Here is a 21,502-nt window from a genome sequence, read left to right on the forward strand (position 1 = left end):
ATATCAATTTAATGTCTGGAAACTCATTCCCAGACCAGAGAAACAACTCAATCAAGAGTTTGCTACTGGGAAGGAAAGGGTCAATTTCTTTCATGAAAAAGGTCTTTAAATTACATTTTCTGTGGTACGTTTTGGTATCTGTTAATAGATTTTTGTTGAATTAATCACACGTAATTTTATTTTTACAATATAAGAACATTTCTCCGAATATCTACTTTACAAAAGATTTGGGAAGATGATTCATGGGTTTAGCAAGACACGGATCAACACACCCAAAATGCTGGAGGAACTCAGCAAGTCAGGCAGATTTTTCCTTGGAGCGACGGAGGAAGTTATGGAAAAGAGTACAGTCGACGTTTTGGGCCGAGACCCTTCAGGAGGTCTGGAGAAATCAAATGAGGAGTAGAATTGAAAAGTGGGAGAAGAGAGGGAGAAGCCCGGTGATAGGGGATAATCAGCTGCCAGCGTGTCTTTACACCGTCCCACGTGGGGGAGTTAAAACCCAACCCTTACTGTGTCAGTTACAAAGCTACGGTGGAGAAATGAAAAAACTGCCCCTCGTTACAGGGAGGGGCGAACCATCAGCGATAGTCCCTACCGCTCCATCTGTCACTCACTGGTTCGGTCGTGATGGTCTGAACGTGATACGAACAGTTAATCCCGGAGGAGAAATTGCTGCATTTGAGGGAAGTGTTTGCAATGCATTAATGTCGCGAGTTCCGTTTCACAAGGTGAACTGCTGGTTCAGCACTGAAGGGACTCGGACAGTCATCCAATCATCAGGACAGGATTAGGAAGTCAATGGCACCTCGGGACTGAGTCCCCGTTGTGGGTGGAAACGTCGCTGTTTATGCTTTTAAAAAGCCTCAGAAGTGGGATGAATTGTCTGTCTGAACAATTAAACAATGTAGAACAGAGTCACTGGTGAAATATCGGGAACGAGGAGCAAGACGGTTAGAGCATAAATGGCACAGAGATGATAACTGAGTGGGCCAGAAAGTAGGGAGGAAAGAAAGAAAGGTGGAGAAAAAGAGAAAGAGGAGAAACAGGGAATGAACGAAAGAAACTGGGTATGAATACGGGGAAAAGAGAGAATGGACCCAGACATATACAGACCCAGACCCAGACTCAGACAGTGATGTTGTGGGGATGGAACTGGACTCTCTGACGGTGGTGTCTGAAAAGAGGATGCTGTCCAAGTTGCATGCCGTCTTGGACAATGTCTCCCATCCACTACATATTGTACTGGTTGGGTACAGGAGTACATTCAGCCGGAGGCTCATTCCACCGAGATGCAACACAGAGCGTCATAGGAAGTCATTCCTGCCTGTGGCCATCAAACTTTACAACTCCTCCCTTGGAGGGTCTGACACCCTGAGCCAATAGGCTGGTCCTGGACTTATTTCCTGGCATAATTTACATATTATTATTTAAATATTTATGGTTTTATATTGCTATATTTATACTCTATTCTTGGTTGATGCAACTGTAACGAAACCCAATTTCTCTCGGGTTCAAAAAAGTATGACTATGACTATGACTGTGACTAAGACATAAACAGACACAGAGATAAACACATACACAACACACACAAAGCATCCACAACACTCACATACAACAATTCTTTATATTCTCGGCAGCAGAGTGGCGCAGCGGAAGCGTGCTGGGCCCATAACCCAGAGGACGATGGATCGAAACCATCCTCTGCTATATTTTCTGTTAGCGGCAGCGCTTATGCATCCTCGTGTTTTAAAACACAAATGTGTCATATTATGCATTTGTAAAAGGAAACCGGATTTCAATTAAAATTCGTCATTTATTCGTACTTCATTTAATTCTAGTCTCTGTGGCGCAATCGGTGAGCGCGTTCGGCTGTTAACCGAAAGGTTGGTGGTTCGAGCCCACCCAGGGACGCTGGTGATCGTCAGCAGTTTTTTTTTTAATCTCTTTCTCATTCAAGAGAAATTATGCAGCAGCAGCTACGGAATAAAGTATACGGTCGATGTTTCAGGCCGAAACCCTTCACAGGTTCATGAAGCAGCCTGGCCTGCTGAGTTCCTCCAGCATTCTGTGTGTGTTGCTTGGATTTCCAGCACCTGCACATTTTACCGTTTGTGATTCGACTTCTGCACTGTGAAGTCTCTTCCATGGAATTGAACTGAATTAACTATTAATTACGTCCTTCACATACATGAGGAGAAAAAAATCTTTACGTTACGTCTCCGTCTAACTATACAATGTACAATTTATAGTAATATGTAATAAATAGTATGTACAACAGGACAGTCAATATAACATAGAAATACGATTGTATCAGTGTGAATTAATCAGTCTGTTGGCCTGGTGGAAGAAGCTGTCCCGGAGCTGTTGGTCCCGGCTTTTATGCTGCGGTACTGACTCCCGGATGGTAGCAGCTGGAACAGTTTGAGATTGGAGTGACTCGGGTCCCCAACAAACCTGCGGGTCTATTTTACACACGCTAGTGATCCGGCAGTTTTTTTTTTCTCTCTCATACAAGAGAAAATGTGCAGCAGCATCTATGGAATAAAGTACACAGTCGCCGTTTCAGGCCGAAACCCTTAGAAACATAGAAACATACAAAACCTACAGCACAATACAGGCTCTTCGACCCACAGTGCTGTGCCGAACATGCACATACTTTAGAAATTACCTAGGGTTACCCATAGCCCTCTATGTTTCTAAGCTCCATGTACCTATGCAGGCGTCTTTAAAAAGACCCTGTCGTATCCGCCTCCACCACTGTCGCTGGCAGCCCATTCTATGCACTCGTCACTCTCTGCGTAAAAACTTACCCCTGACATCTCCTCTGTACCTACTTCCAAGCACCTTAAAACTGTGCCCTCTCGTGCTAGCCATTTCAGCCCTGCCGGGGGGGAGGGGGGGAAACACCTTTGACTCTCCACACGATCAATGCATCTCATCTTCTACACCTCCATCAGATCAGCTCTCTTCCTCCGTCACTCCAAGGAGAAACGGCCGAGTTCACTCAACCTATTATCATAAGGCATGCTCCCCAATCAAGGAAGCATCCTTGTAAATCTCCTCTGCACCCTTTCTATGGTTTCCAAACCCTTCCTGTAGTGAGGTGACAAGATCTGAGCACAGAACTCCAGGTGGAATCTGACCAGGGTCCTACATAGCTGCAACATTACCTCTCGGCTCTTAAGTTCGATCTCACGGTTGATGAAGGCCAATGCACCGTATGCCTGCTTAACCAGAGAGTCAACTTGCTTTGAGTGTCCTATTGACCCAGATCCCAAGATCCCCCTGATTCTCCACACTGCCAAGAGCTTTACAATTAATACTATATTCTGTCATCATATTTGACCTACCAAAATGAACCACTTCGCACTTATCTAGGTTGAACTCCATCTGGCACTTCTCTGCCCAGTTTTGCATCCTATCAATGTCCCGCTGTAACCTCTGGCAGCCCTCCACATTATCCACAGCACCCTGAAAATTTGTGGCATCAGCAAATTTACTAGCTCATCCCTCCACTTCCTCATACAGGTCATTTATAAAGATCACGAAGAGTAGGGGTCCCACAACAGATCCCTGAGGCACACCACTGGTTAACGGCCTCCATGCAGGATATGACCAGTCTACAACCACACTTTGCCTTCTGTGGGCAAGCCAGTTCTGGATCCACAAAGCAATGTCCCCTAGGATCTCATGCTTCCTTACTTTCTCAATAAGCCTTGCATGGGGTACCTTATCAAATCCCATGCTAAAATCCATACACACTACATCTACTTCTCTACCTTCATCAATGTGTTTAGTCACATTCTTCAGGATCATGAAGCAGCCTGACCTGCTCAGTTTCTCCAGCATTTTGTGTGTGTTGCGAGGATTTCCAGCCTCTGCACAGTTTCTCGTTTGTGATTCGACTTCTGTACTTCAAAGTCCCTTCAATGGATGCCTACCCTGAAGAAGTTTAAATCTTCTCTTCGACGAGAGTTCAGTGAAACCCTCTCTCACTGCCGCCCCCTCTGCAATTTCAGCTCTTCTGTTTCTGCTGTGTTTCATTGCGAGCTGGGAAACGCTGCGCTGTCCGGAGGCAGCGCTCCGTACTGCAGTCGCGATGAGTACAGTGGGAATTGAATCTGTTCTACGCGTTTCAGTCACATATACCGAAATACAGTGAAATGCTTCTCTTTCTCTCTGTTCATAGAGATCAAATACACAGTGCATTGGGAGAGAACAAAGTGAAGCAATAAGCAAATGCAGAATGAAGTGTAACAGCCACAGGGAAAGCACGGCGCAGGTAAATAATATGCTGCAGCACCATAACGAGGTGGATTGTGAGGTGAAGAGTCCATCTTATCGTACTAGGGATCCATTCAATAGACACAACTTTCCATGAGACTGTGATGTGTACCTTCTGCTGGATGAAGGAGGGAGACCAGAAAATATCTGGGGCGTGTTGTGTCTTTCATCAGGAATCTGTATGTTCGATTTGACCAGAAAGTGTACGTTTCCTCGAGCAGAGTCCTTGGAACTAACGGACTTCCGGGGTCTAAAGTTATGTTTTTCATTCAATTTGGGGTCCTCGATCCTCCTACATCAGGGACCACCACCATCGTACCTGAGGGATCCATCTGATGCATTAGAGTGAATTTCACTGACAGTAAATTGCCCATGAATTCTGCGTTCATAGTGCTTGGTGAGAGGTTATCTTTTTCAGTCTAAAAGTGTACAACCTGCGATGGCCGGGAATCGAACCCGGGTCAACTGCTTGGGAAGCAGCTATGCTCACCACTATACCACCATCGCCCCATGATGCAAACCAGATTCGGTTACTGAATGATCTCTGGTGCTATAAGAGTCTGTAACTCGATTCTCAGTGTCTGAGCTGTTTTCTGAAGGATCGTTCCTCACTCTGTTGCAGTTCCTATTCCGACCACTGGATGTCGCGACGTTCCGACAGACCGGAGAAACACATCACCTGGGATCCGACTGAAGGGAGAATCGACCCGAGAGATTCGAAGGGCTACAAATGGTTTCCTGCTTGACGTATCAGTAAATGGGAACCAAATTCTGATTATAAATATCCGTTCAAACAAACACGCGGTTAGACTTTAATGGGATCCCTTCCTTTGGCCAGTCCTTGAACTCAATCAGTGACTGAATCACTGAAGAAGTCTGAGACCCCTCCAGTCACACAGTGAGGAGGGGATGGGTAAAATGCGCCACCTCTACACTCAGCAAACAGACATCAGAGTGACTCTACACCCTGACATCCGTGTGACAGGTTCCACACTCCTGTTTATTCCTCGTTAGTTTCCCCACCTGTCACGCGGGAGAGAGGGGTTCGATTCGCCGACGGGAAGACCGTTTTCCTGCTTCAAATGAAGACAGGATTAGAATATGGGAGAGTCTAGTGTGCAAATAGCCCGCGACTGGAGAGTTTCCCGAGAACAAGAGACGGTCTGTTCAGCATTTTTTTTCAGTGTTCCATCATCGTGTCTGTACTTCAACGCCGTTCGGCGTTAAGCTCGGTGACCGAATCCTTCACTCCGAAACATTAAACCGGGGCTGCTGCTCCAAGATATGAACCCCCGCACTTTCCCACCACTCATGGCGACTCTGTCAGATTCCCTGGGTGACTGTGTGGAGAGGACTGGCAAAGGTACAGTTGAAACACTTTGGTGAGAACCAAACCATGTGGCCGTGTTTACCGACGGGTTTAAAGTCACCCTGCCCCTCCCGCAGCCCCGGACCCTCCGACCAGACGCTCAAAAAGTGCACTGGAGGAAGGTGAGCTTAATGTTTGTGACGTCATTGCAGCATGTACGTAAACGCTGCGTTGCCCCACCCCTGGACCTGAATGACAGCAGAACCAAGAAGAGGGTTCGAGCTGTTGACTGGCTCAGGAGCAGTGTCGGTTGGTGGCGCTGGCAGTGAATGCGTGGGGATTGTGGGAAATAATGTAGGTTCAGGAGGGGCCCTCCGTCTGGAAAAAGATCCGGAAACTGAGGGTTCTGGTGAATGCGGGAGGAGGTTGGAATGAAGTTGAATTTACATCTGGAATCTGGATCTGGAATAATTTCAAGTGATTTGTTAGGAAAGGCTGGATAATTTGGAAGGAAAAAAGACTTCAAGGTAATGTTTAAATTTGACCCGGAACAGCCTTCTTTCATCAATCCCATTAAATTAACTGCAACAACACACGAAATGCTAGAGAAACGCAACGGCAACTATGGAAAAGAGTTCAGTCGACATTTCGGACCGAGACCGTTCATCAGACCTGAGTTCCTCCAGCATTGTGTATGTGTTGTTTGGATATCCAGTATCCGCACGTTTTCTCGTTTGAAATTAACTGCAGAGTTGAAATCTGCTTTAGGGAGTATAGAATGTGCTCAAACCTGAAGAGGAGGAGATGTGCCAATCGTTAAGATAAGAAACTGTGAGAAGGCTTTATTGGGTTAAAATAAGATAATATCTCTGTTTCCTGATGAAAATAGAGGTAACCGGGGTGTTAGAACTGTCACAAAGGGGTGCTGGGAACGGACCCAAATGCGAGACACAGACATTGAAGTACAAGGAACAGGATTTGACTAGAGTAGGGACGTGACAGGATTCAGACCAGGAACAGGGACAAAAACGCAGACGTGGGCTGGGGAAAGCGGGACCAGGGCTAGAAACCATGGACTAGGAGACAAGCTGGGGCCTTTCCTCTTGAGCTTGGCTGCGGGATCGTCGAGGCTTGGGTTCTTGGAGATCAGAGACAGACTCGGGACCGAACATCAACATAGAGCCGGGACTTAACCTTCGAAAAGCCGGGACTCATTTTTAAGCAACACACATCAAAGTTGCTGGTGAACGCAGCAGGCCAGGCAGCATCTCTAGGAAAAGGTACAGTCGACGTTTCGGGCCGAGACCCTTCGACAGGACTAACTGAAAGAAGAACTAGTAAGAGGTTTGAAAGTGGGAGGGGGAGGGGGGATCTAAAATGATAGGAGAAGACAGAAGCGGGAGGGATGGAACCAAGAATTCGCATATCAGCTCTTGTCTGAATGATGACTTGTATCCTCTCCAATTCCCCTACTGAAGCAACAGCAGATGCTGTCTCGTTGGCTCTTCACACAACTCTGGAACATCTTTTCAGCAAAGATGCAAACATCTGAATGCCCTTTATTGATTACAGCTCAGCACTCAACACCATCATCCCTTCAAAACTAATCAGTAAACTCCCAGTCCTGGGCCTCAATACTCCCATGTGAAATTGGATCCTGGATTTCCTCAGGTGCAGACCCCAGCCAGTTCAGATTGGCAAAAACGTCTCCTCCACAATCTCTATCAGCACAGGAGCACCATAGGGAAGTGTGCTTAGCCCCCAGCTCTACTCGCTTTACACCTATGACTGTGTGGCTGAGTACAGCTCCAACACCGTATACAAGTTTGCTGATGACACCACTGTTGTGGGCTGTATCAAAGGTGGCGATGAATTGGCATGCAGTAGGGTGACAGAAAACTTGGTTGAGTGGCATAATAACAACAACCTCTCAATCAATGTCAGTGAGACCAAGGGACAGATTGTTGACTTCAGCAGGGGATCTGGAGGTACATGAGCCAGTAATCAAAGTACGATCAAAAGTGGAGAGAGTCAGTAACTTTAAATTCCTGTGTGTCACTCTCTCAGAGGACCGGTCCTGGACCCATCATATAAATATTACTGTGAACAAGGCATGACAGCTTTTCTACTTCCTCAGGAATCTCAGAGATTCAGCATGCCATTGAAAACTTTGTCAAACTTCTATAAATGTCTGATGGTAGGTGTGCTGACTGGCAGCATTATGAACTGGTATAGGAACACCAATGTCTTTGAGTGGAAATTCCTACAAAGCTAGTGGATTCAGCCCAGCTACATCACGGGTAAAACATTCATAACCACTGAGCACATCTACATGAAACATAGCCGTAGGGAAGCAACATCCATCATCAAAGATCCTCACCACCCAGGCAATGCTCTTTTCTCACTGCTGCCATCAGGCAGAAGGTACAGGTGCCTCAGTACACGCTCCACCAGGTTCAAGAACAGTCACTACCCCTCAACCATCAGGGACTTGAACAAAAGGGGATAGATACACTCACGTCAGGACTCTTTTCAGGACTCTGTTACATGGTTATTTCATGCTCATTATTTATTGCTTTTTTTTCTGAATTTTCACTGTTTGTTTACAGTTTATAATTCCTCATATTTACAGTTCACAGGAAGTTATATTGATTTGCTAAGAATTGCCGCAGGAAAGAATCTCAGGGTTGTATGTGGTGACATGAATCTACTGTGAGAATAGATTTTACTTTGAACCAGATGGTGATATTTTCGTACCATGAGGACAACTTACTTTGGGTTAAAATTTTGGCTTTGACAATATTTTTCCGTGACGCTCTTTCTTCATGAATTTTTCAGTGATCTAGTTACAAGGTTTTTACCCCAAATTATAAAAGATTATCCAACAAAAATATGCAAAATACAAACATTAAATATGTATAATGCCGCAGAGTCATATTAAAATATGAATATTACTGTCTCTAACACACTCAATTCCCGTGGGTGGGGAGGGAGTCACCGATCCCGGAAATCTCCATCTGCACCCACTCTGTTTACAATGGTCGGAAGTTTTTCAGCGGCTCCACTGATTGACAGCTCCCTCTGCCCCGCCTCCCGGGCGGCGCACTCACCGTCACGTGACACACCGAGACAACCAATCAGTGACGGAGTGACGTCACAGATGTCCCACCTCCGTCGTTTCTTGGGGAACAGTAAATTCTGGCTGGTGGCGTCAGGACTATGGCGACGTGGGCTCGATCGTTTCGGCTCCGCTGTGGGATCCTCTTCCTACCCACGGAACAGTGAGTGTCTGTCAGCGCCTCACTGCACCGGCTCTCTGCCTCAGGTACAATATTTAAAACATATTTGCACAGTCACATGGATTGGAAAGGTTGAGAGGGATACGGGCCGAATGCAGGCAGATGGGCCGAGTTCAGGTCGACAACTTGGTCGGCGGGGATGAGTTGTACCGAAGGGACTGTTTCATTTCTGTATAAACCAGTGACTCTGTTTTGGAGTTAATTCCGGATGCCAGTTATTCTCTGTGTGAAATATTTACCCCTCAGATCCCCTTTAAATCTGTCTTTAAACAGTTTTGCCCAACTCTAATGAGAGGCAGTTCTTTGGCTGACAAGGCAAGTAGAACACACAACCCTGTCTACCTGTGATGCCACATACAGGGAACTGTGTAACAATATTAGAGGCACATGCACAGGGGCTTCAGTGAGCAAGGCCCAGAGGGATATGAAACTAATGCAGGAAAGTGGGATTAGTATAGCTGTGCATGATGGGGAACATAAATGTGATGGGCCAGAGGGTCTGTTTCTATCCTGTACAACCCTGACCACAGCAGTCCTCCAATGCAGTGGGGTTTGCCACCTTCATTCTCAGCTGTGAGCTTGTTCCACTGAACCCCTTATCCTCTGAGAAGACATTTGCACCCTCCCACCGTGAGCAAGCTGTCAGCCATCTGTCCGGATATCACCCAGAGTACTTCACCAAATTCCTATTTCAAAGTATTGTAACTGGTGCCCAGGAAATGGGAGCATTTTGGTAGCCTTTTAAGGGGGTTTGTTCAGTACTTGACCATTAATACCTTTGTACAACAAAAATCCATCGTACTGGGTTCTGAATGTTTTAGCTGAGTCCATCCTGAAGTTCTGTGTTTCAGGTTCCCACTGCACTTTCACAGTCAGTGGTTTCTGCATGTCCATAGTGGCCATCGAGAATCTGTCTTTGCTAACTCAGCATTTGGTCTGTCTCCTACCCTGCCTTGGTGATTCAAATGCTCATCCAGATGGTCCTTAAATACCAGCCTGCACCAGCCCCTCAGGCAGAGTGTTCCAGATTGTAACCTCCTGGGGAGCGAGGGCAGTTTTCCTCAGATCCTCTTTAAACCACACATTTCTCCCATTCAACTTAGTTGCACACACCGCATACTTGTGTGTATTAAATTCCATCTGCCATTTTTCCAGCTGGTCCACGTCCCATGTCAAGATTAGCAATCCTTCCTCGCTGTCCTCTGCACCCTTAATCTTGGTGTCATCTGTAAATTTGCTGATCCAGTTTAATACATTCTCATCCAGATCATTAATACAGATGGAAAACAACAATGGACCTAGCACTGGGAAGTTTAACCAGGGCAGGATGTACACAGTGAATGACAGGTTCCTGAGAAGTGTTCATGAACAGAGACTTTGTGTGTTTCTGCCTCCGCTACTTCCTCTGGCGGCTCATTTGGGATACCAGCTATTCTCTGTTACATTGACTGTTCCATTTATAATAAATTACTGTGATTGCATAGTTAGACGGAGACATGATGTAAAGATTTTTACTCCTGATACATGTGAAGGATGTAAGAAATAAGGTCAATTCAATTCTCCATGCGAAATATTTACCCTCAGATCACCTTAAAACCTCCTCCCTCTCACCTTAAATCCATTCCCTTCAGTTTTAGACAGTTTTATTCGGAAAACAGTCTCTGTCTCTCTAACCTTTATATGCCTCACATAATTTTATCCACCTCCATCAACTCACCTTTCAGATCCCCTTTCAACCTCCAATCTGTCACGCCAAAACTACTCCCTTCAGTTTTCAGAGTGAGAAAACTGTTCCTTCCCTAGAAGACCCTGGGGAGTGAACAGTTTGTGCCTACCCATCTCCAGATGATTCCATTAATCCATGAAACTGTCCCCTGCACCAGATTCTCAGCCACACATTCATCAGTGGTATCTTCCTATATCTCCCTGCACTAACAAGTGTCACTGGCGGTAATATAAAGCTTAGTAATTTTAGTTTCTCTCTTCTTTCTCTATATTTACTGCACAGGGCACATCCCGCCTCCTCCCTACATTGCTATTACTAACATGCACCGTCCACCACCATGTCTGGCTGCTCAGCCTTCCATTTGAAATGTCCTGCGACTGCTGCGAGACCATCAGACCATGAAGTACAGGAGAAGAATTAGGCCATTTGGCCCCATGCAGTTTGCTGCACCATTCTGCCAGGGATCAACGATCATGACAGGTCTCTTAACCCTCTCAAATCCTCTTCCTATCCCCACCAAGAATCAAGAACCTCCACATTAAATACAGTCATGTCACTTTTTATTGTCATTTCGACCATAAACTGCTGGTGCAGTACGCAGTAAAAACAAAACAACATTCCTCCAGGACCATGGTGCTACATGAAACAACACAAAACTACACTAGACTAAGTGAGATAAGAAAAGGTGACACAGAAACTACACTGGACTACAGACCTACACAAAGTGCACAAAACAGTGCAGGGCAGTACAATAAATAATAAACAAAACAATAGCCACAGTACAGGACAAATTACAATATAATAATGATGTAGCTGTCAGTCTAGACTCAGGGTATTAAGGAGTCGGATGGCTTGGGGGAAGAAACTGTTACCCAGTCTGGTCGTGTGAGCCCGAATGCATCGGTACCTTTTGCCAGATGGCAGGAGGGAGAAGAGTTTGTATGAGGGGTGTGTGGGGTCCTTCACAATGCTGTTGGCTTTACGGGTGCAGCGTGTGGTGTAAATGTCTGTAATGGTGGGAAGAGAGACCCCGATGATGATCTCAGCTGTCCTCACTATCCGCTGCAGGGTCTTGCAATCCGAGACAGTGCAATTTCTGAACCAGGCAGTGATGATGCAATATCCCCAATGAATTGGCCACAGCCGTCTGTGGGGATGAATTCAGAGTCAGAACCAGAATTAAGTTCATTACCACCAGCAGGTGTCATGAAATTTGTTAATTTAGCAGCAGCAGTTTAATGCAGTACATGATAATATAGAGAGAATAAATAAATCAGTATGTGTGTATAGGGATACATATATTATGTAAATTAAAAACAGTGCAAAAACAAATAATATAGTTTAAATAATATACAGTATATAGAATACATCTATAGCAGTTTTTGAGTGTTTTAAAGTGACAGACCAAATATCTTCAAACTCCTGATAAAATATATCCACTGTCTTGCCTTTTTTATACTGTAGCTGCATCAATATGTTGGGACCAGGTTAGTTCCTCAGAGATGTTGACACCCAGGAATTTGAAATTGTTCACTCTCTCCACTTCTGATCCTTCTCTGAGAATTGGTTCGTGTTCCCTCATCGTACCCTTCCTTCAATCAGCTCTTTTGTTTTACTGACATTAAACACAAGGTTGTTGCTGTGACACCACTCAACTAGCTGGTAAATCTTACTCCTGTATGCCCTCTCCTCTCCATCTGAAATTCTACCAACAGCAGATTTGTAGTTGGCTTTTGAGCTATACTTAGTCACACGGTCCTGGTTATAGAGGGAGTAGAGCAGTCGGCTAAGCACACATCCCTGAGGTGCACCAGGGCCAGTGTTGATCGTCAGCGAAGAGAAGATATTAATTTGAACTTGAATTGACTTTATTTCTTACATCCTTCACGTACATGAGCAGTAAAAATCTTTACGTTATGTCTCTGTCTAAATGTGCAATCATAGTGATTTATAATCATTGATAATAAATAGAACAGTCAATGTAACATAGAAATGCCCTCAAATCAGTGTGAGTTAATCAGTCTGATAGGCTGGTGGAAGAAGCTGTCCCGGAGCCTGTTGGTTCTGGCTTTTATGCTGCGGTACCATTTCCTGGATGGTTGCAGCTGGAATAGATTGTGGTTGGGGTGACTCAGGTCCCCAGTGATCCTTCAGGCTCTTTTCTCACACCTGTCTTTGTAAATGTCTTGAATCATGGGAAGTTCACAACTACAGATGTGCTGGCCTGTCCACACCACTCTCTGCAGAGTCCTGCGATTAAGGGAGGTTCAGTTCCCATATCAGGCAGTGATGCAGCCAGTCAGGATGCTCTCAATGGTGCCCCTGCAGAAAGTCCTTAGGATTTGGGGGCCCATAGCAAACTTCCTCAACTGTCTGAGGTGAAAGTGACGCTGTTGTGCCTTTTTCACCACTCAGCCTGTATGTATAGACCATGTGAGCTCAGTAATATTGATGCCGAGGAACTTAAAGCTGTTTACCCTCTTAACCCCGGATCCATTGATGTCAATAGGGGTTAGCCCGACTCCATTAATCCACACATTCTGATTATCACCAGTCTGCACAGATTGTGGTCTCCCGGTTAGGAAGTCGAGGATCTAATTGCAGAGGGACCAGGTTCTGTAGTTTAGTAATCAGGATTGTGGGAATGATGGTGTTAAGCACTGAGCTCTAGTCAATGAACAACATCCTGACACAGGCTTCACAGATTCACTACCTTTACTGAGGAAATTACTCCTCATCTTTGTTCTAACAGGGTGTCCTAGTATTCTGACGCTGTGCCCTGTGGTCCCAGACTGCCCCACTCCATCCCAGGCCTTTCGATATTTGATTGGTTTCAACAAGATTCCCTCATTCTTCTAAAGTCCATTGAGTACAGGCCCAGAGCCATCAAACAATCCTTGTGCATTAACCCTTTTATTGCCAGGATCATTCTTGTGAACCTCCTCTGGACCCTCTCCTATGCGAGCACGTACTTTTTTAGATAAGGGGCCCAAAACAGTTGACAATACTCCAAGTGTGAGCAGACCAATGCCTTATCAATCTTCAGCATTACATCCTTGCTTTTGCATTGTACTCCTCTCTAAATGAATGCTAACATGGCATTTGGCTCTTCCTTGCCACCGACTCAACCAGCAAGTTTATCTTTTGGTAATTCTGCACATCTGAGACGTGCCTGACCCTGGTACCCAGGAGGGGACACACCATCGTGTCATCTCTGTTGCGGCCACAGAATCTCCTGCACATCCCCTGTACTGTGAGTCTGCTGTCATCACTGCTCTGCTTGACCGTTCCTCCCGCGGAGCATCGGACCGGGGTGTCAGTACCACTGACCTGACGGGCTGCTGTGCTCTGGTTCGTCATCCTCCCAGGGGTAAACAAATGAGTGTACTTGTTTCTGAGGGTCACAGCCACAGGGAGACATTGCACTGTCTGTCTCTTCCCCTTTCCAGTCGTGGTCGTGACCAAACTATTTGCAGCCTGACCTCAGGTTTGACCAACCCACTGAATCTCTGGTCTCAGCATCCTGGAAACTCTGGGTCTGTCCATCTCCAGCTCCATTTCCTTCACACGGTCAGTCAGGAGCGTTACCTCTTTCAGAACCCTGGGGTACAGTTCATCTGGTCCGGGTGACTCATGAACCCTCAGGTCTTTCAGCTTTTTGAGCACCTTTTCCCTTGTAATAATAACTGTTCTTCTCTTCCCTCACACCCTTCAGCACCTGGCACACTGCTAGTATCTTCCACTGATACAAAATACTCATTTAGTTCATCTGCCATTTCCTTGTATCCCCCCCAACCCCCGCCGTTATTATTCCTCTGGCCTCATTTTCTAGCAGACCTTTACCCAGTCTCACCTCTCTTTTATTTTTATGTACTTGAAAAAGCTAAAACTATCCATTTTGATCATGTTTGCCAGCTTGCTTGCATGTTTCATCTCTTCCCTCTTTAGGTTGCTCTCTGTCAGCTGTTAAAGCTTCCCGATCCTCTGTATTCTGAATAATTTTTGCTTGTTGTATGCCCTCCCTTTTGGTTTTACATTAGCATTGACTTCCTTGTCAGCCACGGTTGTACTATTTTGCCATTTGAGTATTTGTTTGTTTCTGGAATACATTTATCCTACACCTTCCTCATTTTCCCCAGAAACTCACACCATTGCTGCTCTGCTGCCATCCCTGCCGGCATTTCCTTCCAATTTACTTTAGCCAACTCCTCTCTCAAACCACTGTAACTACCTTAAATCCACTGAAACACTGCTGTGTCAGACTGTACATTCTCCCTGTCCAATTTCAAGTTGAACTCAGTGATACTGAGACCACTGCCTCCTAAGGGTTCTTTTACCTTCAGCTCCCAAATCACCTCCAGTTTATTCAATAACACATAATCCAGTATAGGTGATCCGCTAGTACCTCAATGACAAACTGCTCCAAAAAGCCATCTGTTCAGCATTCAGCAAACTCACTCTCTTGAGATCTATTTCCAACCTGATTTTCCCAATCAACCTGCATGTTAAAATCTCCCCTGACTCCCATGAAATCTCAAATAACATTCCCCTTTTGACCTGCCTTTTCTATTTCCTGTTGTAATCTGTGGCCCACATCCCAGCAACTGTTGTAGGCCTGTGTACAACTGCCATCAACGTCCTTTTTACACTTGCAGGTTTTTACCTCAACTCACAAGGATTCAACATCTTCCGATCCTTTGTCACATCTTTCTACTGATTTGTTACCATTCTTTATCAGCAGAGCCATTCCATCCCCATTGCCTACCTTCCTATCCCGCTGATACGTGTAACCTTGGGCACTTAGCTCCCAACTACAAACATTCTTCAGCCGTGATTCAGTGATGGTCACAACAATCTATAATAGGGCAATAAGATTATCCACCTTATTTCTTATACTCTGTGTATTGAGATATAACAGTTTGAGTACTGTATTTGCTACCCTTATTGATTCTGCATCCCTCATGCACTGATACTCACCCTGCTGGCTGCAGTTATGTCCTATCATCTGCCTGCCCTTCCTGACAGTGTGACTGCATGTGATCTTTGCTTTCTTTACCATCTGTCCTACCCTGAGTCTTTTCATGCCTGTTCCCACGCCCCTGCCAAATTAGTTTCAACCCTCCCCAACTGCTCTAACAAACCAGCAGTATGCCCACAAGAAAACTAATCTCAGGGTTGTATATGGTGACAGAAATGTATTTTGATAGTACATTTACTTTCAGCTTTGAACTTTGTAGTAGAGAGCCGGGTGTTGTACTGGTCTGTGTCCTCACTGGCCGGTGTTGTGCTCTGGCAGCTCAGTGTGCTTGGTATACAGTGTCAGTATTTCGACAGAAGTGTGTCCTTATTACACAATTGATCTTGTCCATCCTGGAGCTTGGAAGATTCACTGGCGACCAGAATGATCCTTTCAGACTATTATTGGGCAGAGAATCATTCTGTGATCGTCGAGACTATTTGACCCATCAAGTTAATACCAACTCCTGCTACAACATTTCCACAGTCCCATTCCCCACTCTGTCCCCACAGCTCTGCAGGTCATTTCCCCTGAACGACTTGTCTAATTCCTCTTTGAACACTGGTTGTTCCTTCCACCACTCTGCTGAGTCCCATATTTCCCAAGGTGAAGTCAAGAATGTCCCCCTCCCTGGTGGACGACATATTGTTTCAGGAAACCTTCCTGAACACAAATAATGCCCCATCCAAGCCTCAGGGTGTAACGGAGTCCCAGTTACTCTGAGGAGATATTCACTCACCAAATCTACTCTGCAGTTTTTGCATCATCCCATAACCTGCTAACATATCTGTTTCTGTCTCTTACTGGCTATTGGGAGGCCGACAGTATAATCCCATCATGGTGATTGCACCTTTCTTATTCCTGATTTCTACCCACATTGTCTTACTGGATGAGCCTCTGGGATGACCTTGACCTTGTGACATTCTGCCTGATCAGCAGTACAGAGCCCGAACCTCATTCACCTCCCCTGGACTGTCTGAATCATCTGAATCCTGGAATGTTTATCTGTCAGTGCTGCCCTTCTCTCAGCCAGATCTCTGTAATGGCTGAGTCAGCATGCCATGTACTAATCCAGGCTCTAAGTACGTCTGCCGTAACCGTTCCACACTGCACTGATATAAACACACTTCAGGCCCTCAGTGCCACTGTGCTCAGTAACTCGGCCTAACTTCACAGTGGTGTACTGGGCCAATGGCACCAACACGGGTGATGCCATCTGACTCAATAAACTGATTGGAAAGGCTGGTTCTGTTATAGGAGTCAAACTGGACACACTGGGGGCCGTGGTAAAACAAAGGACCCAACGGAAAATCCTGGCAATTCTGGACAATGTTTCTCACCCTCTGCATGCCACCTTGGCTGAACAGAGGAGCACCTTCTGTAACAGAATAAGACAACTCTGCTGCTCCAAGGAGCGCTGTATGAAGTCATTCTTACACTGGGCTGTCAGGGTCAATAATGAGTCAACCTATAGCCGGGGAAGTGATGACCCCCCCCCCCCCCACCCCACCCCCATGTTAGACTGTTGGAGGTAACTTACTTTTTATTCTTTCTCTTGCTTCTCTTCTGATATTTGTATATCTGTGCACTTGTAATGCTACTGAGACACTGTAATTTATCCATTTGGACTTACTTCCTGTGTTAATCCACATCCGTCAATGCCAGTTGCTGACATCTTACTCTTCCCATCACCTGTCCTGAAGGAGAGCCCAATGATCCATGTAACTAAAACCCTCCATCCTGCACCAGCTCGTGAACCACACATATAACTGTATCACACTTTTATTTCTTCCCTCGCTAGCAGGTGGCACTGGGATTTCCACCCCCCCCCCCCCCGACCACAGAGTTTCCACTTAACTTTTTCCCCAACTCCCTGAGTTCTCCTTGCAGGACTTTTCTCTTTTGTTGGTGTCAATATGGACCACGACCTCTGGCTGCTCACCCTGCCCTTTCAGAATGGCCTGTACTTGTTCAATTCCATCCTTGGCCCTGGTACCAGGGAGGCAATGCACCATCGTGCAGTCTCTCTCCTTGCCACAGATACACTTGTCTGTGACCCCGGCTAAAGACTCCCCTGTCACTGAGGCTCACCGAGAACACAGAACAGTACAGCACAGGAACAGACCCTTCTTCCCATGATGTCTGTGCTGAACACGATGCCAAATGAAACTAAGTCTCTTCTGCCTGCTTATAATTCATGTGCTTCAATTCTCTGAATATTCATTTGGTTATCTAAAACCCTGTTAAATGTCATTATCATATCTGCTTCCACCACTCCCCATGGCAGCCCATACCCGGCCCTCACCACTCTCTGTACAGAAACAGAAATCTTACCTGTCCTAATGTCCACCTTTAAATTCTCACCCTGGCATTTTAAAGCTGCGCCTTCTCATATTTGATATTTCTACCCTGGCAAAATGATCTTGCCTGTTTACCTTGTTTACACCTCTCATAGTTCTATAATCTTCTGTCAGGTCTCCCCCTCAGTCTCCTTCACTCCAGGGAAAACAGTCCCAGTCAGTCTGATATTTCCTTGTAACTCAAGCCCCCAGAGCAGGTAACATTCCTGTGAATTGTTTCTGCACCTTTCCAGCTTCATCACATCCTTCCTCTCATGTAACCAGAACTGCACAGGGTACTCCTGGTGTGGTGTCATTATTGATTTGTACAACTGTAATGTGATGTCCCAACTCCTCTCAGAGCCTTTGCCGATGAAGACAAGCATGTTGTGCTCCTTCTTCACCACCTTGTCTGCCTGTGTTGCCACTTTCAGGGAGTACGGTACCTGTGCCCCAGGTTTCTCTTTCATCAACACTCCTCAGGACCCTCCATTCACTGGGTATGTCCTGACCTGCTTTAACTTCCTAAAATCCATCATTGTGCACTTGTCTGTCACAGTAGCAACACTTCTCTGTTTCTCTGCACCAACACCCCAGCAGTAAATGTCAATGGACCATTCAGCTCTAAACCTTGGTCATATATGGCTTTATGAACCACTCACTGCTCCTGTCTCTATTTTGTTGTGTAGTTCAGCACCTCGACCCCTCTCTATTTCTCTCATTTATAATTTATCTCCACATAAATAATAGTTTGACTTTTGATTCCTCCTACCACTCGACATGCCTTCACACTTCACCACATTAAACTCCGTTTACCATGTATTCTGCTCACCAGCTTCCCATGTCCCATTGAAGAGATGAAATGTCCAATCACAACATGTCCCCCACCACATTCACTGTCATTGCCACCGTGGATTCCTCACTCTCTGCCGCTCCTCCGGGTCATTAATATCAATAATAAATCATTGACGATCCAGAACTGGTCGCTGGGACACTCCACTAGTAATATCATCCCAGTCTGAAACAGACCTGTTATTCTGTCTCAGTATGATGACCAGTCTTCAGTCAGTATTAACACACTTCCTTCCCAGTACTGAGCTCTGGTCTTGTGCACCAGCCTTACTTGTGGCACCTTGGCAAATGGCTCCCGAAAATCCAAAAACACCACTTCTCCAACTTCCCCTGTAAAGTCTTAAATCTCTGGTGTGTTTGTCAAACATGACTTAACATTCAACAACCCAGGTTACAGGGTCCAAGACCAGGTTCCAGATGGACAGGGTGGTGAAGAGGCTTTTGGAACACTGGCCTTCACTCAGGGCCCCGAATATAGAAGCTGGGATGAGATGTTGCAGTTGTCCAACACGTTGGTTTGGCCACATTTTGCAAATAGTGTTTAGTTTCTGTGACCCTGCTGTATGACAGACACCATTCAGCTGGAAAGAGCACAGAGGAGATTTATGGGGATGTTACTGGATCTCAAAGGATTTGTGGAAAGGTGTTTTGGATAATTTTCCCTGTAATGTTGGAGAATGAGTGCTGATATTGCAGAGGTGTATAAAATCATGAGGGACCTGGAGGCTGGAAATGGAATGAGCTGCTAGGGGGAATGGTTGAGTCAGGGACATTAAAAAGGCACTTGGACAGATAGATGGAAAGAAAAGGTTTTGAAGTATCTGGGCCAAATGCAGAGAAATGGGACAAGGAGGAGGATAACCTTCTTCATAATGTGGTGGTGAGGGGGTTACAGACCACAAGCTCAGATGGGAACTTTGGTCATCGTGGAATCTGTGTGAACCTGACTGTAGACATTGAACTTTTCCAAATGATTTGTTATTTCTTGATAGATTATCAACTCCAGTACCTGAAGTGAAGTTAACAGGACTACAGTTACCTGCTTTTTATCTTCCACCCTTCTTCAGCAATGGTTTTCAACTCCACTGGGACCTTTCTGTAACAGTGAGTTTTGACAAACTTCAATGTCTCTACTTTCTCTACAGACTTCCTGTGAAACCCTCCAGTGCAGGTCGTTGGGACCTGGTAAAGTTTGCTTTTAGTCCCATTAGTTTCTCCCTTGTGATGCCAATTGTTATACATTATGGCACAATGTTGAAATGTCACCGTTAGATATCTGTGGGATGTTTGCTGTGACCCACTGTGAGCACTAATGCAAATTATTGAGTGAACTTCTCTGCGTGTTCCTTTTTACTTTTAGCTTTTCACTGGTTCCTAGAAAATCTCTGATTCTCTTGTGCACCACCAGCGCCTCTTTGTATGTTCTTTGATTTAATATTTCCTTGAATGCCTTTGACCACACCCCAGGATCTTGAGGCCGCTCCTACCAATGCTGTCTTTCCCTCCCCCTTTCACCATCATTGTCCCTACATATAAAGTTCCTATGAAAATTTACAGCATTGAATCTCAGTGGATTGAATTTGGCTTTTTTTGAAACCAATCAATGGAAAAAGACTCTTTTGTGTCAAAGGGAAAACAAATCTCTACAAAATGCTCTAAACTAATTACAAATCTAAAACACAAAATAATTGTCTGTTTAATTATTCACCCCCTTTAATATGACACTGACACACCGAATCATCATTGGTGCAGCCAACTAGTTTTCGATGTTGCATGATCAGTTAAATGGGGATCACCGTGTGCAGTCAAGGTGTTTCAATTGATTGTAGTAATAGTACACCTGTAAGTGGAAGGTCGAACTGCTGGTGAGTCAGTATCCTGGGAGAAACTACACCGTGAAGACAAATCAACACTCTGAGCTGCTCTGCAAACAGGTAATTGACAAACACAAGCCAGGAGATGGATACAAGAACATTTCCAAGTCACTGAATGCCCTTGGAGTCTAGTTAAGTCACTCATCCAGAAGTGGGAAGTATATGGCACGGCTGTAAATCTACCAAGAGCAGACTATCCTCAAAAACTGAATGGCCATGCAAGAAGGGGCCAGTGGGGGAGGCCACCAAGAGACCTATGATAACTCTAGAGGAGTTACAAGCTTCAGTGGTGGGAGAGATTGTGCAAACATCAACTGTTGCCCGGGTGTTTCACCAGTCGCAGCTTTACGGGAGAGTGGCAGAGAAAAAGCCAGTGTTGAAAAATGCTCTCATGAAATCTTCCCTGGAGTTTCCCAGAATTGTTGGGGACTCTGAAGTTAGTTGGAAGAAGATTCTATGGTCTGATGAAAACAAAATTGAACCTTTTGACCATCACAAACACTAAGTTTGGAGTAAGCCAAACACCGCACAACATCAAAAACACACCATCCCTACCGTGAAGTATGGTGGAGGCTGCATCATCCTGTGGGTATGCTTCACTGCAGCAGGCCCTGAAAGGCACATAAAGGTAGAGGGTAAAATGAATGCAGCAAAATACAGGGAAATCCTGGAGGAAAACCAAATTCAGTCTTCAAGAGAACTGCGACTTAGGAGAAAATTAATTTTCCAGCATGACAATGACCACAAGCATAAAACCAAAGCTGCAAAGGAATGCCTTAAAACAACAAAGTTAATGTCC

The 21,502-nt window shown here is 45.4% G+C and overlaps 1 protein-coding gene and 2 non-coding genes across 3 annotated transcripts in view; 2 read left to right on the forward strand and 1 right to left on the reverse strand.

Annotated features, from left to right (window-relative positions):
- The window catches only part of LOC140188979 (uncharacterized), a 507,794-nt gene that overhangs the window by 468,729 nt on the left and 17,563 nt on the right, over nt 1–21,502 (forward strand). The window lies entirely within an intron of this gene.
- On the forward strand, nt 1,841–1,914 carry trnan-guu (transfer RNA asparagine (anticodon GUU)). Its single transcript has one exon. It is a non-coding gene; the product is annotated as a tRNA-Asn (tRNA).
- trnag-ccc (transfer RNA glycine (anticodon CCC)) lies at nt 4,723–4,794 on the reverse strand. Its single transcript has one exon. It is a non-coding gene; the product is annotated as a tRNA-Gly (tRNA).

The sequence above is a fragment of the Mobula birostris genome, chromosome 28 (genome assembly GCF_030028105.1).
Source record: "Mobula birostris isolate sMobBir1 chromosome 28, sMobBir1.hap1, whole genome shotgun sequence".
Lineage (NCBI taxonomy): Eukaryota > Metazoa > Chordata > Chondrichthyes > Myliobatiformes > Myliobatidae > Mobula > Mobula birostris.